The sequence below is a fragment of the Zootoca vivipara genome, chromosome 8 (genome assembly GCF_963506605.1).
Source record: "Zootoca vivipara chromosome 8, rZooViv1.1, whole genome shotgun sequence".
NCBI classification, from domain to species: Eukaryota; Metazoa; Chordata; class Lepidosauria; order Squamata; family Lacertidae; genus Zootoca; species Zootoca vivipara.
The window spans coordinates 4,643,194-4,661,435 of record NC_083283.1 but is presented as its reverse complement, the minus strand read 5'-3'; the positions used below and the strand labels follow the sequence as shown (position 1 = coordinate 4,661,435).

Genomic DNA, 18,242 nt, shown 5'->3' with positions numbered 1-18,242 from the left:
TTAATGCCAATTAATGCTCCTGGGCTGCAGAGCTTGACTTTGAAAATTGGGGATCTCTCCCCCTGAACATTTTGTTAGTGAAACCAACAACTACAAGCTTTAATGAAAACCCATGCTTTGAAGGTAAACATTTGCACACAGCTACAAATGCACACACTCTCTTTCACTGTCTCATTTTTTTATTAAATTTTCTGTTTTACAATCTAAAATAGTCATTTTAACATCCTTAAAATATCAATGACTTCCCTTCTTCTCTTTCCATGGTTCATTTTACATGTCATAAATCCCTGCATATTTCACAAAAAACTAAACCGTTCAGTATTCCCTTATTGTATCCATCAAAACTTATTTACACTGTTGAATTCATCTTAACGCTGCCAACGTTTTCAGCTGTACCCAGTTATTTCCCATATATTCAATAAACATTTTCCAATATCTTCTCTAAACGTATCTTCTTCTTGTTCTATTATTCTATATGTTAAGTCTGCAAGCTGAGCATATTCTGTCAGCTTAAGCTGCCATTCTTCTTTGGTTGGGACCTCGCTCGTTTTCCATTTTTTGGGCTAACAAAATATGGGCTGCAGTAGTAGCGTATATAAATAACCTCTCTTATTTTTGACACCTGGGAGTTTCAGTCTGAATTATCAGACTGTTGGGGATAATACACATGCACTCTCGTATCTTAGACCAGAATAATGAATTCAAGATCCCTGTAGCGCAGATTGAACCATAACAACAACCAGCTTGCAGTTGTTAAATTTCACAACCGGAAGGTGATGGACAGGGGGGACTGGACATGGAGCCAATCCCCTGCTCCTGATAATCCTTTAAACTGTGAAAAGAGATGTTCCTCTTACACCTTAAGAAAGCGCAGAAAGTAAGCAGACATTTCTCCTTAGAGGACACTTGATACAGGACACAGTTACACAAAGTATACCCACCAGAGCCTCATAACAGCCATCTAGCTCCATTAATCCCTAACCATTGGCCATGCTGGGTGGCCCTGATGGGAGCACAATGACATCGGGAGCGCCATAGGTTCCACAGCCCCTGATTCAAGTTGCGAGGACTACCCTGCAGGTGGGATTGACCTCAAAGTTGGAAAAAAACAACAACACAGTTGTGGTTCTTTCCAGTGGTCACTTTGTTCATGTTCCATCCTAGTTTAATTTCACCTTGCATACCATATGTGGTTCAATGGGACCCGGAACCTTTAGATTCCAGTACAGTGCAAAGATGTTCCTGTTTCCAACAAACCTATTATCTCCCCGCCTACCTTCATCTGACTTCAATAATATTTGGTCATTTTTGTCATCTGTACCTCAAACCAGTTCTTAGCATCCAATGAAGGGTCCTTCTCTCCCCTTCTCCAGTTATAACTAATAGCCAACCTATCAGCAGCGTGGACAAGACTCACCAACTCCATATCTGCTAGCAGGACCGATGATGATCTCACATGACAAAATAGTGTAGCTTACATATGAATCATCCTGGATCCTTTGATGTGCATCAGAGGCCCTTCTCTGTGTCTCCCACCCAAGGGAAGGGTAGAGGCCTTTTCAGTGGTGTCCCCCCCCCCCAAGTCTATGGGGTGCTCTTCCCAGAGAGACACACTGGGATACATCTCTGTCAGGTTTTGTTTTTGTTTTTTGCCTACAGACTTTTCTGCCTTCACAGACCTTGGGTTAAGTAATGGTGATGCTCATCTTTCAGTAGGGGAGGGAGGACTTGGTGCCTATTAAAATTTATTGCTGGGCGAGCCTTTTATTTTTTGAAATATATTTATTAAGATTTTTTAACAAACAACAAAAGCATACAAAAATACAAAACACAAAAAATACAAAATACAAAAAAAATACAAAAATACAAAAACAAAACTTCTAGCTTATAATCCTTATTTCTAATCTAATGACTTCCTTGTTCCACCTCCTTCTGTGTTCCTTTACAGATTGGGCGAGCCTTTTATTTATCTTGTATTGTTAAGTGCTTCAATTTTTTCTGTGGTTTTAAATCGTTTGCATGTGCCGTGTTTTCACCATCATGGCAAATAGAGAGCTAACAAATGAGGGTAACTTCCCTGGGAACTCTGAGTGAAAGGTTGCGCAAAAATCAATCAATCAATTAATTAATTAAGAAACTAATAAATAATGATAAAAGATTCCATAGTAAAAAGAGAACCAGTCATTCCCTCTCTTTGATCAAGGGCAACTTCCAGGATCTCATTAGCTTATGAGCACATCCAGTAAATATGACTTGTATCTGCTCATATTGAGTCTCAGCACAGAGGGGACCCCCCCCCAATGCTATCCATATTTCATAGCAAAGCACATTTTCTGCAATAGATTGCCTTGTAAGAAACTAAAAATAACGATAAGCACCTGAAGGAGTGTCTCCACCCCCATTGTTCAGCCCAGACACTGAGGTCCAATGCAGAGGGCCTTCTGGCGGTTCCCTCATTGTGAGAAGTGAGGTTACAGGGAACCAGGCAGAGGGCCTTCTCGGTAGTGGCACCCGCCCTGTGGAACGCCCTCCCATCAGAGGTCAAGGAAATAAACAACTATCTGACTTTTAGAAGACACCTGAAGGCAACCTTGTATTGGGAAGTTATTAATGTTTGATGTTTTACTATATTTTATATATGTTGTAAACCACCCAGAGTGGCTGGGAAAACCAAATGGGCAGAGTGTAAATAATAAAATTATTATTATTACCACCTTCGCCGTTGTGGGTCAGACAAGATGTTACAAGGAATTACATTATTATTTTTCCCATTAAAAAGAAGAATAAAATAACAATAAAGCAGCAACCCTTGAATCTGATAAGAACAAGGGTCACATTTTTTTCTCCCAGATCAAAAACTGCCCTCTCCTGCAAGACAATTTTTCATCTGTGGTGGAAATCATACCAAGTGCCCCTTGAGACCTCTGGTTTAGCCTGAACTAATATGCATTCTATGGCTACATGACTGGCAGCTTCACCTCTCTGGAAAATCTATGCAGTGTGTGCCACTTTACAAGAAAGGACTCCCGAGAGCTTCAAAGCAGCGAGCACAGGTAGAACAGCTGCCTGTGATTAAAAAAAGAAACACACAGCAATTTTATGCACAGTACCCAGCAATCCTATAAACGAGAACTTAGTGTACCATGAAGATAACATCTCTTCAGCCACAGAGCAGCACTTCAGATACATATTACTGATATATATATATATATATATATATATATATATATATATATATATACATACGTACTAGAGAGAAGAGGCTATTTTTGCCACTGCTTGGCAGCCAAAGTAGAGTCAAAGAAGAAAAATGCATAGGAGGGCAGGACTAAAAGATGCTCTTTAGATTTAATCAACAACCCAAAAACCTTGGCAGAATAGGCATCGTTTAGCTGCCACATGGTGCATTTCTCATTCATGTTTTCAATGTTTACAGCACTTACTGTTCTGAACATGAGTCCAATTGATCACATGCATACCAGCAACCTGATATGACTCTCTAGGGAATATTTCTTTTTTTTTTTTGCCATCCTTCTACTTATTTGTTTCTCTGTTTTATATCCCACTTTGCCTTCACGGAGCTCAAGGTGGCATATATGCCCCCCCCCCTTGACATTGTGCAATCTTTTAGCCACGGGATGTTGAAAGACAAGAGCACATAATTATTTCAACTCGCTATGGGTTGCAGCCAACTCAGTTGCATTCCAAGTAAAGCCCTTGACATTAAATGGACCTGCCATGCTTGTTCATGTCAGTGGGTCTACTCCGAGTAAACTTTGCTCAGCTACCTGATCATTTTGTATGCAGTTGTTGCTGATTCCCTTTTTTAAATCCTATATTTTTTGGCAAATTGCTTCTCATTAAAAGCGGCATATAAATGTTTCGAACGGGACATGGAATTTGCTGCAAGAGAATCACCCACAAACACCTTCGCTTCCTTGTTTCGCCAGCTTGCAGCGGAATCTGGTAAGGAAAAAAAAAAGGCAGTTCTTCCCTCCGTCTGCATTTGTTGCACAGCGTGTCTGTATAGATATATAGATTAAGGATCTCCCTCGCTGTGCCGTAGGGTGACATTCCTCGGAATCCATTTCTTTCCGCCTGAGACGTCCCTTTAATTAACTTCTTACTGTCCCGTGGGGAGAAGGATACGGCAGAAAGCTAATAATAAAAATAATACTGACATTTCTTATTACTCTTCTGTATTAAAATAAAATAAAATGCTGTGGGAGGTGAAATTCCAAAGCTTTTATTTTTTAATGAAGATCTTAATGGCACCGAATGTAAATTAAACCTAATTACGACCTGATTTATAAATGAGTCTCCAAGAGTGAAGCCTCACAAAAGTTAATTATGCTGACAGTGCAGCAAAGGCAAGAGACATTGAGTTTCGAGGCGGCTGAGAATGGCCAATGGGTGGGGTAAAGCAGGAATGGGGAACCTGTGGTCATGCAGGTGTTGTTGAGCTACAACTCTGTCATTCCAAGATAGCATGATAAAGGATAATGTCAAGTATCCCGTTTTTCGCGGGAAACCCCCGTATTTGAATCCATTTCCCACTGTTATCCCGAATGGCAAAATATCCCGTAATTCCCCCGGAATTTATAAGGAAGCAGCTCCTGCAGGACGAAAATCACCTCTGTGCATGCCCGGGCATGCACAGAAGCAATTTCTGGTGCCCAGACATGCAGACACGGGCAGCCCGGCACCGGAAGTTGCTTCTGTGCATATCTGGGCATGCACAGAAGCGACTTCCGGTGCCGCTCTGCCCATGTCTGGGCACTGGAAATCGGGCAGAGCCAGCACCGGAAGTGGCTTCTGTGCATGTCTGGACATGCACAGAAGCGACATCTGGTGCCGCGCCGCTGCTGATCCCTTATTTTCCAATCCGGAAGTTGACAGCTATGGCTAGAAGCCATCAGCGTTTGACAGCGGCCACATCTTGGGAACAACTCAAACTGGCTGGCTAAAACAGGTGAGGATAGCCAATGGGTCACAAACCCTTAATAATAATATGTACCCCACCCTCCCCGGCTGGAGCCAGGCTCAGAGCGGCTAACATATAAATAACATAGTATACATAAAAACAGGCATCAATTGATTAAAACACATCTTAAAATAAATTCGGAACAAATTAAAATCTGGACAAATGGCAGTTACCAGGTTAAGATTGAGAGGGGTTAATACTTGCCAGGACCAACTGTTTTCACTGATCATAGAAGGACCTGTGAACAGGCTTGGAGGCCTCCTTCATGCTTGTTCTTATACAAAGACTGCACCCTGGCCAAAGGTCTGATGGAACAGCTCCGTCTTGCAGGCCCTGCAGAAAGATGTCAAATCCCACAGGGCCCTGGTCTCTTGTGGGAGAGCGTTCCACCAGGCCACGGTCGAAAACGCCCTGGCTCTGGTCGAGGCCAGTCTAATTTCCCTGGGTCCCGGGATCTTCAGAGTGTCGTTGTTTGCAGACCATAAGGTCCTCCATGGGGCATACCAGAGGAGGCGGTCCCGTAGGTACGAGGGTCCTAGGCCATATAGGGCTTTGAAGGTTAAAACCAGCACCTTAAACCTGATCCTGTACTCCACCGGGAGCCAGTGCAGCTGAGTTAGAGACTTCTCCTGCATGTGAAGACAGGTTCCGGCAGATTGAACAGAGAAGACCAGGGCTTTTCTTCAGCCAGAACTCACAGGAACTCAGTTCCGGCATCTCTCAGGTGGGTGCCATCGCCATTATAAGAGAACAAGGGAGACGTTCGTAGTGAGTTCCGGCAACTCTCCCCCCCCCCCAGAAAAACAGCACTGGACAAGACCAATAGGGGATCCAACACTTGAGAAGCTGGTTTCTGCATGTGCCACAGAAGGAAATGAGGGGCAGATGGGGATCATCAAAGTGGGAAGGTGGTCCATTCAGGAGAAAGAAGACTATGACCTTAAACCTTGCAGGGTATCTTGCAGGAGAAATAAGGGCTAAGGAGTAAAGCCTACACAAATCCGGAGTGGGGTCCCTAAGACGGTAGAAAGGTGTCATGTACGCCTCCTTCTGGCAGCTCCTGAAGCCAAGCTGGTGCCAAACGTCTTGCTCTGCTTTCCTTTGGGCCACATCAGCGAGGTCGGGGGCTGTGTGTCTTGTCATCTGGGCAACCCAGGACCTCCAGACACACTGCCCAGGCTTGCAACCTGGGGTGGTAATTTTGGTGCTCCTAAGGCATTGGCTGGACTTCACCACCACCACCACCCCGATGTGCACTCCATTGTCTTGAGAGACAAGTGGATGCTGATAACAACAGTCTGAGTCAGCGTAAGATCCTCCATGTATAATTTGTTGCTGTTTCGTCATTTAGTCATGTCCGACTCTTTGTGACCCCATGGACCAGAGCACGCCAGGCACTCCTGTCTTCCACTGCCTCCCACAGTTTGGTCAAACTCATGTTCGTAGCTTCGAGAACACTGTCCAACCATCTCGTCCTCTGTCGTCCCCTTCTCCTAGTGCCCTCAATCTTTCCCAGCATCAGGGTCTTTTCCAGGGAGTGTTCTCTTCTCATGAGGTGGCCAAAGTATTGGAGCCTCAGCTTCACGATATGTCCTTCCAGTGATCACTCAGGGCTGAATTCCTTCAGAATGGATAGGTTTGATCTCCTTGCAGTCCATGGGACTCTCAAGAGTCTCCTCCAGCACCATAATTCAAAAGCATCAATTCTTTGGCGGTCAGCCTTCTTCAAATGCGGGATTTGACATCTTTCCGCAGGGCCTGGAAGACAGAGCTGTTCCGCCTGGCCTTTGGGCTGGACTTAGTCTGACCACTATTTAGTCTGACCATTATGCTTTTTTCCTCCCTTATGGTTTTGATTTGGGCCATGTTATAATGAGGCTGCATTAATATATATATATATATATATATATATATATATATATATATATATATATATATATATATAATGTGTGTGTGTGTGTTTGTGTGTGTGTGTGTGTGTGTGTGCGTGTGTATATGTATATGTATATGTGTGTGTGTATATATATATATATATATATATATATATATATATATATATATAGTATCTTAATCCGCATTTTAATCAATTGTTTTTCTTCTTTTATGTTTTATTGTAATTTTCATTGATGTCGGCCGCCCTGAGCCCGGTTCTCACTGGGGAGGGTGGGGTATAAATAAAAAAATTATTATTATTATTGTTGTTGTTGTTGTTGTTGTTGTTGTAGAATAGCCTCACCCAAATTCTCCATATTCTCTTGCTCCCATCATCCCTGATCACTGACCATGCTGCCTAGGGCTGATGGGAGCTGGAATTCTAAGGTATCTGGAGGGTTTGTGTTGGCTACCCTGTCATAGGCTCTACATCACCCATGAGGAACCTGTGTGTATGCAAAATGGGTACACAAAATGTGTACAAGGAATAAAATGTACACAACACCAGAGGACAGAGTGGGATGGAGCAGACCTACGATTGTCAGAGAGTCCAACATGGGATGTAATTTTCTGCTCAGTCCATCCCTATGAAGTGTATGCCTCATATTTAATTTAAATTTGTATCTTCCGTCATCTCACTTTTCCTCCCTTCCCCCAAACTGATCTTTCCCTTCTACGGTCTTTAGTTGACATAGATATAAGATATTTTAAGAACTCAATTATTGCTTGCGTATTTGAGAATTCACTCTTTTTTTGTCTCTTTATTTTGAACCAATTTCATTTTAATTGGTATCCTTTTTTATAGTTTTCAATACTGTAGATCTTGAAAAAGCAGTTCGATAAAATTCATATTAAGAGAGAGAGAGAGAGCTGGAGATTGCTTTGAGGGTGGAAGAACTGCCAAATATAAAATAAAGTGGAATTATTTCAGAAAGCAGCTATTAAATTAGAATGTAGCTAAAAACGGAAAATGCCACATTCCTAGCTATGCTTACCCAGATACAAGCTCAACTGAGTTTGATCGGAATCACTACTAGAAATGGAGTGTCAGGAGTATGGGCAGGAGTCAGGCTCTGGGGCCTGTAGTGCTTTGCAGGACTGGGGCCTGCCTCAACTTGTGCTGGAGAAGCAAGGCGTGGCCACACAGGTGAAGTCCTCAGCTTGTGCTGGAGAGACAAGGAGTAATCACCCAGGTGAGGCCACTTGAGATCTCACTGCACCTGGTGGCAGGAGCTGGGAGGGATAAAAGCCCAGCATTTCCCTTCAGCTCTTTGCCACAGCAACGCTATCCCTGCCTGGTTGCATCTGGCCTCCTGTTCCTTGGACCCTTGCCTTGTTGCTGCCGTGCTTCTTGGACCCCTGCCTCGCCTTCGCCTTGCTCCTGCCCCGTGGACCTTCGCCTTGCTTCTTGTTCCTGGATCCTTTGCCTTGCTCCTTGCTCCTTGGACCCTTGTTTCGCCTTCGCCTTGCTCTTGCCCCGTGGACCTTTGCCTTGCTTCTCGTTCCTGGATCCTTCGCCTTGCTCCTTGCTCCTTGGACCATTGCTTCGCCTTCGCCTTGCTCCTGCCCCGTGGACCTTCGCCTTGTTTCTTGTTCCTGGATCCTTCACCTTGCTCCTTGCTCCTTGGACCCTTGCTTCGCCTTCGCCTTGCTCTTGCCCCATGGACCTTTGCCTTGCTTCTTGTTCCTGGACCCTCGCTTTGACTTCGCCCTGCTTCGTGCCCTGTGGACCTTCGCCTCTGCCTTCGACCCTGCTTCTTCACCACCATCTTGCCTCTGGTCCTGACGCCCGCCGACCGGACCGTGACATGGAGGGGGATTTCAATTCAGTTCACATTGAAATGTAAACCAACAGAATTTGTACTTTGTGTGGACAGGCAGATTCCCCCAAACCCCAGGTGACCCGCTGAGCGGAATAATGACTCAAGACAACCTGCTATGGGATTAAAATTGGGCACAACTTTATTAAGATTCAGATGTAGGGAGACCTTGGCTTAGGCACTGGGCGTTTATCCTTCCCAGTCCCCAGCCGTGGATCTGGGAGACTTCAGGGATATCCAGAATGTGTGGGGATTGGGCTGGCTCGATCAGAGCAGATCTACGTTCAAGCAGAGAGCCCGCCCCCCATTCACTGCCGCTGGAGGGGAGAGCAATGACAACCTCTCATCATATGGCCAATGCTTCCCCTCAAGACCCCTTTAACAGGGGACCCTGGTATCACTGCCGCAAAGGGGGATGTGGGTCACCGCTTCAACCCCCCCCCATTTAGGAAGACAGATTAGAGGATTCCACCCAAGGCCTAAAACTGCCAAAGTTGTGACATTTTGCTACGGGAAAGGTAAAACCTGCCAATTCAGGAAAATTCATTCAGGGCCCTTCAACAGCGACCTTGATGTAGCAGCGCCTGCGTACCTATGGAGAAGAGGTTAACCTGCTAAAGAAAACTTAATTGAGGGAGTGGAGGGTGGGAGATGCTCTGGAGCCGACTGCTGCTTCCCAGGCAAGCTACACCTTCTGTTGTGTGGGCAGGGAGGTCCCTCCCCTTACCTGACCTGGCAACGCTTCCCCGGCAGGATTGGGCGGTTGACTGAGGTAGGTGAAGACCCCAAATATCCAGCCTGGGGAAGATGAAGCCAGTCCCAACTACCAAGAGGTGCACTGGGATCCAGGGGGCTGTGCACGACTACGCAAAAATCGTCCCCCATTTGATGTGGGGAGCGGTCATTCTGAACAATGTGAGAAACAGGGGCGTAGCCATCCTTGAAAACTCGCCCCACCTAGGTAGCTTTGGGAAGGCAGTGTGAGGGCTCTGGCAGCTTCCCAGAGCCCTCACACCGCCTTCCCCAAACCCAGTTAGCATGGCGGTGCCTTCCTTATCAGTCTCTGGGAAGGTGTGAGGGCTCTGGGAGTGTTGGTAAGGAAGGCACTTCTTCACTTGGCAGGGTTGAGGTGAAGGAAGGCTCCAGGAGAGGACCTTCCCAGATCCCAGGAAGCAGCCCTCTGCTTTGTGGTGGTGGTGGTGGGGAGAGCATTTCCAGGGATTCCTGACCTTGTGTGATTTTGCCTTTACACATGGACCACGGGAACCGAACCCTCACATAAGTGGCAGGCCCACTGCAATTAATTTCGGAGTTTTTATATCTTGTCCTTCCTCCAAAATCAGAGCACAGGGCAGCTGACAATAAAAAACAAAACAAAACACAACATCAAAAAGGTAAAAGGCTTTTGGGACATTATCCATGAAGAGAAGATACTTAGGACCCCAATAGAAAAGAAACCCGAGGCCTACTTGCTGGGCCTATTAGGGAAAGATATCCCACAAGAAAAGAATTTTTAAATATGCCACGGTAGCAGCTAGAATACTACCTTGCCAGTAAATGGATAGTTGAAACAAACTCTTCCAAGGAGGACTGGATATGTAAATTGAGTGAATATATACAGTTGGGAAAGGAATACAACAAGGTTGGATATTGTCTCCCTGCTTATTTAACTTATACGCAGAATTCATCATGTGAAAGGCTGGACTAGATGAATCCCAAGCAGGAATTAAGATTGCCGGAAGAAATATCAACAACCTCAGATATGCAGACGACACAACCTTGATGGCAGAAAGTGAGGAGGAATTAAAGAACCTTTTAATGAGGGTGAAAGAGGAGAGCACAAAATATGGTCTGAAGCTCAACATCCAAAAAACCAAGATCATGGTCACTGGTCCCATCACCTCCTGGCAAATAGAAGGAGAAGAAATGGAGGCAGTGAGAGATTTTACTTTCTTGGGCTCCTTGATCACAGCAGATGGTGACAGTAGTCATGAAATTAAAAGACACCTGCTTCTTGGGAGAAAAGCAATGACAAACCTAGACAGCATCTTAAAAAGCAGAGACATCACCTTGCCAACAAAGGTCCGTATAGTTAAAGCTATGGATTTCCCAGTAGTGATGTATGGAAGTGAGAGCTGGACCATAAAGAAGGCTGATCGCCAAAGAATTGATGCTTTTGAATTATGGTGCTGGAGGAGACTCTTGAGAGTCCCATGGACTGCAAGAAGATCAAACCTATCCATTCTGAAGGAAATCCGCCCTGAGTGCTCACTGGAAGGACAGATCGTGAAGCTGAGGCTCCAATACTTTGGCCACCTCATGAGAAGAGAAGACTCCCTTGAAAAGACCCTGATGTTGGGAAAGATTGAGGGCACTAGGAGAAGGGGACGCCAGAGGACGAGATGGTTGGACAGTGTTCTCGAAGCTACGAACATGAGTTTGACCAAACTGCGGGAGGCAGTGCAAGACAGGAGTGCCTGGCGTGCTAAGGTCCATGGGGTCACGAAGAGTCGGACACGACTAAACAGCAACAATACAGTTGGCAAAACTAACAGCAACCATAAGACTACAGTCAAACCAAAAATTAAAACTAGAATGGCAATGCTTCAAAGAATACATGGGAAAACACTATTCAAAAAAGAATATGTTGATATGCATAGATCAAGGTTGTAGAGCAGGCATCCCCAAACTTCGGCCCTCCAGATGTTTTGGACTACAATTCCCATCTTCCCTGGTCACTGGTCCTGTTAGCTAGGGATCATGGGAGTGGCAGGCCAAAACATCTGGAGGTCCACAGTTTGGGGGTGCCTGTTGTAGAGTGTATGAGAGAAAGATATTTGGAATTGGATATAAGAGGTGTACCATCTAAGGAATGTAATGCTAATATTTAATATAACACAAATGAATTGAGACATGGTGGAGGGGAGTCACGGGTTGTGGGTGTCATGTTCCACCTTAAACAGGAACAGGCTTGGAAGAGGATGTTGAATGTGTCACATGATGTATACTTCCGTTTGTTGTGCTATTGTAATGTTAGTTGCTTTACTTTCGCTATGGAGAGAAGGAGGAAGACATATCTGTACATGCTCTGATATGCTTCTAGAATAAACTGCTTGTAAATAGGCAAGAACTTCTCTCTGAGTTTCTTCTTGTTGCTGCTGCTGCCAAACCACGCTAACGCTGGATGGACTTCGCAGATGACGTGTCCCGGCTCACAGAGCCTGGATCGGGTTCCAGTTGGCTATCGGAGGGAGAAGACACCCGGCAGATGCTAACCGGGGGGGGGGGGTTGGAGCCCAGGTCTTCTGCATGTATGCCAACAGTATATACTGTCAAATATTTCTGTATATTTCTGATTTACATCTGTTGATTTGTTTATTGTGGGTTTTCTGTTCCTTCCCCCCTCCTTTGCATTCTTTTGTATCATCTAATAAAATGTAAACACACACACACACACACACTATAAACTACAAAGAATAAAATCATACCGGTACATCCATCAAAAAACAAACAAAAACCAAGTTGACACTAAGTTTAACTTCAACCAGCCCCAACATCATCGGGAACAATGGTCCCTCTGGTTCAGTCTCATTGCTCTCCCGTACCCTCCAATGTTTCTCCGATGAAAATAGGGATGCCCGAAGGAAATGCAGGATATTCCAGTTTCTGTATATGGCTTCTGTATATACAGGATTGTCCCAGGAAAATAGGGACACCTGAAGGTTCTGCTGGGGACAATTCCCTTAGTATGAATATGGAGTGATTTTATTGGGTTAAAAGCAGGGGGGGGCAGCATATATTGGAAGCCAGTTAAGTCAGATAATGTGTGTCAAACAAATCTGCCTCACATACATTCCTTGGCATAATGGTTCTTGGGAAAGCAGTCTCAGCATAACTTGTTTATCAAAAAGGGGAGAAAATAAATGAGAAAGCATCAAGTTTGACACTTGCTAGAGAAATTCTCAAGTTAAGAGGGAAGTCTAGGCCTAAAGAGGTAACATTAAAGTAGGTTTGCAATTACTGTAGCTCTTGAAATACAACCCTATTATCATTCCTCTTTGGTTTTAATGTATTTGTGAGAGCTTTTTTGTTGTTTGTTTAGGTTGCCTTGGGCAAGATAAAACGACTAACAAATTTAATAAATAGTAATGACAACAATGTCTACTCAGACAGCAGCCTCCACTGACCCAACTGAAGCAAAATACCGGAGAAATAAAATATTTAAGTCCTTGATAGGCCAAAGTGCCAGAGAGATATATCTGTTCTTCGTTACCTTTATTGCACATTGACCTGGCCACATTTTTTTAATGGAAAGTTGACCATAAAAAAACCAACCGATCCATCCAGTGTTATTTTTCTAGAAAAAGAGGTGCTGGAACTTACCATGAACACCTCATTTGTTCTCTTATAATGGCAATGGTGCCCACCTGAGAGGTGACAGAACTGAGTTCTGGTGAGTTCCAGCTGGAAAAAAAAGACCTAAATCTGTCCATTCATCAATCAATGACTTTCTAAATCAGGACAACATTATTTCCTGCTTTAAACATCAACAGACAGCTTATTTTGTCAAGAAGTGTATGCAGACTCTGTACATCACTACCACCAGAAACAAACAAAAGAAACCTTTTTCAGATGGCATTGCTCTGCTTGAACTCTGATAAAGACCCACAGATTCCATTTGAATAAGTGAGATTAATAGATTAGTCTATCAGAGAGTGGTTTCCTTGGCCCTCGCAGAGAACAAACAGCTATAAGCAGGGGCAGCTGCCTTTTACAGCCACCTCAAATTGTCCTCTAGATTTCTCCTTCTGTTTATATATGAAAAGGCAGATTAAAGTACCCTTCATTTTACAGCCGAGGGACATTTATTGCCAAAATAAACACAGTGGAAACACAAGCGAGAAAACCCACCTGCCGTACAGTCTTGGGAATAGAAAGCAAACCACATCCCCGTGTCTCAAATTACACCCAGAATGATGCTTAAAACATGTTGTTGGTTTTAAGCGAAGGGGATAATTTCCCACCGTGCGGCATCCAGACAATAAACTAAAATAAAATACATGGTGGGAAATTGGTCCTGAGCTTGCATGCCTTCCCCTTGGTGCTTTGATACTTTGATTTCACCAGAATGGAAGGGGAAGGTCCACTTTGTCCAAGGGTCTACTGCCATGTTGGGCAACCCAAGTTTTCACAGGGGCCATGCTGAATATTCAGCAAGCAATAAGGGCTAATGGCATTGGCTTCCTAACCAAGGCAGGATTTGATGGCCTTCCTCCCTTTACTGGACTCCAACTCCCACCATCCCATCATCTCAGTTGGGAGCTGGAGTTCAAAAATGACCAAAGGTCTAAAGGTTCAACATCCTTCCTTAAGCACCCATTGCATTTGCCTAAGGTCTCATCCAGGCCACACTTCCTTTTTTGCTATTTTTTTCTATGTCTGGCCTTTAAAGCTCTATGTCCAAGCATAGTTCCTTTTTGGTTTTTGTCCTGGCACGTTCCCCAGGAAAACCCATTTTACTGCTAGATCAAACCAAATGCCGATTGGGTTTTTGGCAGACTGCCATTTGCTCCGATTCAGTGATATAAGCCACGTATTCCCAGGGAAAGCGCTGGAACAAAAAGAAGAAGGAGGAGGAGGAGGAGGAGGAAAACCTCTCAGGCACAACACTTTAAAGCAGTGTTTCCCAAACTTGGGCCATCAGCTGTTTCTGGAACTCCCATCATCCCTAGCTAGCAAGACCAATGGTCAGGGAGGATGAGAACTGTAGTCTTAAAAAAGCAGCTAGAGTCCCAAGTGTGGGAAACACTGCTTCCAAGCATGAATGTGTTCCTTGAAGGCTTGATGCAAAAGGATGTCTGTATAAGTTCTGTGTTTCAGCCTCGTTTCTCCTTCATGTCTGGCGATGAGTGCCATTTTTAATCCTAAGAGTGATGGTGGAAGGGTGTGGAGCTTGGACAAAGCAGCAACACTGGATCCTGACTTTGCAGAGTCCTCAAAGTGGGGTGCCTTGGAAAGGCAAAGGTGAAAGTAAAGGTACCCCTGACCGTCAGGTCCAGTCGCGGACAACTCTGGGGTTGCAGCGCTCATCTTGCTCTATAGGCTGAGGGAGCCAGCGTTTATCCGCAGACAGAATCCGGGTCATGTGGCCAGCATGACTAAGCCGCTTCTGGAGAACAAGAGCAGTGCACGGAAACGCTGTTTACCTTTCCACCGGAACAGTACCTATTTATCTACTTGCACTTTGACGTGCTTTCGAACTGCTAGGTTGGCAGGAGCTGGGACTGAACAATGGGAGCTCACCCCATCACGGGGATTCGAACCGCCAACCTTCTGATCAGCAAGCCCTAGGTTCTCTGGTTTAGACTACAGCACTACCCGCATCCCTGGGGTGCCTTGTAGGGTGACAGATTTATCGCCCACCCTTCCCCAAAAAGTCCCAGGGCAAGGCATGGCAATCTCAAAACAGCCTAAAACATCTACCAAAATCACTCTTTAAAACCCTTAAATTACGGAAAACATCAGAAACAGCTGCAGAAGGATGTGTGTGTCCCTCATCCTCTCAACGATAATTTCCTTTATTAGTTTGGCAGCTTTGTGTGTAGCTAAATGTGAATCAAAACTTTTCACGGAGTTTTTGTGTTTCCCAGAGATGGTGACATTTCCGCCCTGCTTTTGAAATGGAATGAACTTGAATGTTGCCCCTTTGCAAGCTGCTAAGACCTCTCCCGCCCTTTGCGTGCTCTTAGAAATAATTGCCAGCAATTTCAGGGCTCTCTCTCTTTCTCCCTCTCTTTTTTCTGCTAATCCTTTTACTGCTTGGGGAGGCAGGGTGGGTGGGGGTGAATTCCATCAGGCCCATAGGATTTGTATTGCTCAGGCTGTCCTTTCCCAATTCAGATTTTGTGATCTCATGCTGTTCTCCTATTAAATGTCTAAAATGGGTGGCTCTAAGCAGGGGGTCAGGGGGAGGTCAGGAGACACTCGATCTGATCTGCAAAATGGTGTGTGTTGCAGAACTGGAATTCAAAAGTGGCAAGATCAATTCTGCCTCGGCCAGACCTCACCTGCAGTTCTATGTCCAGTTCTGGGCACCACTGTTTCTTTAATAAAGGGATACTGACAAACTGGAACACGCACAGAACAGGGTGGCCAAGGTGATGGAAAGTATGGAAACCATGCCTTATGAGGAATGGTTGAAGGAGTCAGGTATGTTTAGTCTGGTGAAGCTCAGTCACTCTGAAAGATTATATTGGAAAACTGTAGATCAGGGGTAGGCAACATAAGGCCCTGCGACCAGATCTGGTCCAATCACCTTCTCAATCCGGTCCAGGGATGGTCTGGGAATCAGTGTGTTTTTACATAAGTAGAATGTGTCCTTTTATTTAAAGTGCATCTCTGGGTTATTTGTGGGGCATAGGAATTTGTTCATTTTATTTTTCAAAATATGGTCTGGCCCCCCACATGGTTTGAGGGACGGTGGACCGGCCCACGGCTGAAAAAGTTCGCTGTAGATCTAGCTGGAAGAAAACACAGGGAGATCTTCATTGATTGTTACCCTATATCCCTAATTGTTATTGTTCTACAATTATAGTATTATAATATAATAACCTTAGAAGGTTTTATAATCTTAGAAGGGGCGTGAATGTGAGGGGGTATGACTGCAACTGTCATGAAGACACCCTGCACTTCTGATTTTTGCAATTACATATGTAAACCCAACACTCACAGTGAAACCCATGTTCAGAAACATCATCAGAAACAGCAAGCCGTACTCTGATGCCCACTTCAAGTCCAAATGGCATACTCTCCTATTCATATTGCCTTCCGGTTTGGGAAAGGGTCAAAGTTCAGTGGTACAGCATCCACGTTTCATGCAGAATATTCCAGGTTCGATCCCCGGAATCTCCAGGTAAGGCTGGGGAAAAGATCTCTGCCTGAAAACCCTGGAGAAGCAGTGGATCTGGTGTCACACAATGTAAGGAAGCTTCCTATGTTGCACTTAAATTTAAGTCAATTAAATTAATATGTTTACGGGGCACAGGCAGGGGCATTAGAATTTCCCACTGGCTTCAAGAAGCCTAGACCCAGGAATCAAGGAAACAGCAATATTCGAATGTTTGATTAAAAGAAAACAAAGCCCCATGTTGACCCGAGAAAGAGATTAGAGAGTGCACGGTAAATTATTAAAATCATCCTCAGGAGGGAGGCTTTACATATTCTGAAAATTGATTAAAATCAGCTTTACTCCCTCCAGAACAGGTTATGCAAGGGCACATAACTGGGGGAAAATAATGTATTTTGCAGGGGAGTCAGTGGGGAATCCAATTCTATTAAAGAATTGTGCTGCTATTTCCTCAGCACCGGGCAATTGCTCGATGAAATCTTCTCATCGGTGCTAATGGATATTCCATCTCCCATTGGAATCTGCCGCCGAGAATCCGGAGATGCAAATGGATTTCCACGTAACAGTGGCGGAGGAAGGGGCAAAATCCGGCAGGAGAAACAGAAGCGTTAAAACCAGAGGAGTACAACCCCACAGCATTTAAGGGGCTACAGATCAGGTGCAGAGCTTGCATGTAAGAGGCCTGAACTTTGACTCCCAACCTCACTAGTTATGACAGCTCAAAGCTTGGAGAGCCGCACAACAGCTCATGATGTGAGTATTTTCTGCCTTCCTGACTGTCAACCAGGGCTGGCCCTAAGGCAGTGATGGGCAACCTTTTGAGCTTGGTGTGTCACCAAAAAACCGAGCGTAACTCGGGTGGTGTGTCACTTCGAGAAAAAGAACCATAATTTCGCGATATTTATAGTTTAAATAACAAAAATGTATAATTGTAATATATAACTGTATTTAATAAACCAAAAACTAATTATTTAACCAAACCAAACCAAAAAACCCTTATTTATCACAAAGTGTCCAGAGTTGTTGAGCTATTTGGGAGGAGCTGTCGACCAAAGTTTTAGAGGTTTTTTTGGGGGGTGCAAAAGTTGCTTTGCTTTTTTGGGGGGATGCCCCAAAGCTGCTGCGCTTTTGAGGGGGGGGGAAGAGAACAGAAATAAATGATGAATAATACCTTCACTGGAACTAACACGCAGCACCGACATAGTCTGCCAAAGCGCAAAAAAAAACCAGCACAGAAAGGGTTAAAAAACCAATCTCTGGCTACCAGCAACAACAACAACAAAAAAAGGATCCGGGTTTTAACAGCAGAGACAAGCTGTAGCGGAGATGAGCTATAGCGGAGATGAGCTGTAGGAGGAGCGGGAGAACAAATGGGGGGGGGAACAACAGCAGTGTGAATGGGCCGATGGGGCATGTGCCAGCAGTGAGGGCTCTGCGTGTCACGTCTGTCACACGTGTCATAGGTTCGCCATCACTGCCCTAAGGCAAGGCTGGGTGGCGCAATGTGCCAGGGCGCCGGGCCACCAGGGGGTGCCGCGCTGCTGCCAGGTATGCTTAAGACGACCCTGCTGTCAACCACCTCTATCAAGGGAATTTATCT

General features: G+C 44.8%; 1 protein-coding gene across 5 annotated transcripts in view; it reads right to left on the bottom strand.

The window, feature by feature from the left end:
* TSNARE1 (t-SNARE domain containing 1) overlaps window positions 1-18,242 on the bottom strand; it is a 381,230-nt gene that overhangs the window by 203,633 nt on the left and 159,355 nt on the right. The window lies entirely within an intron of this gene.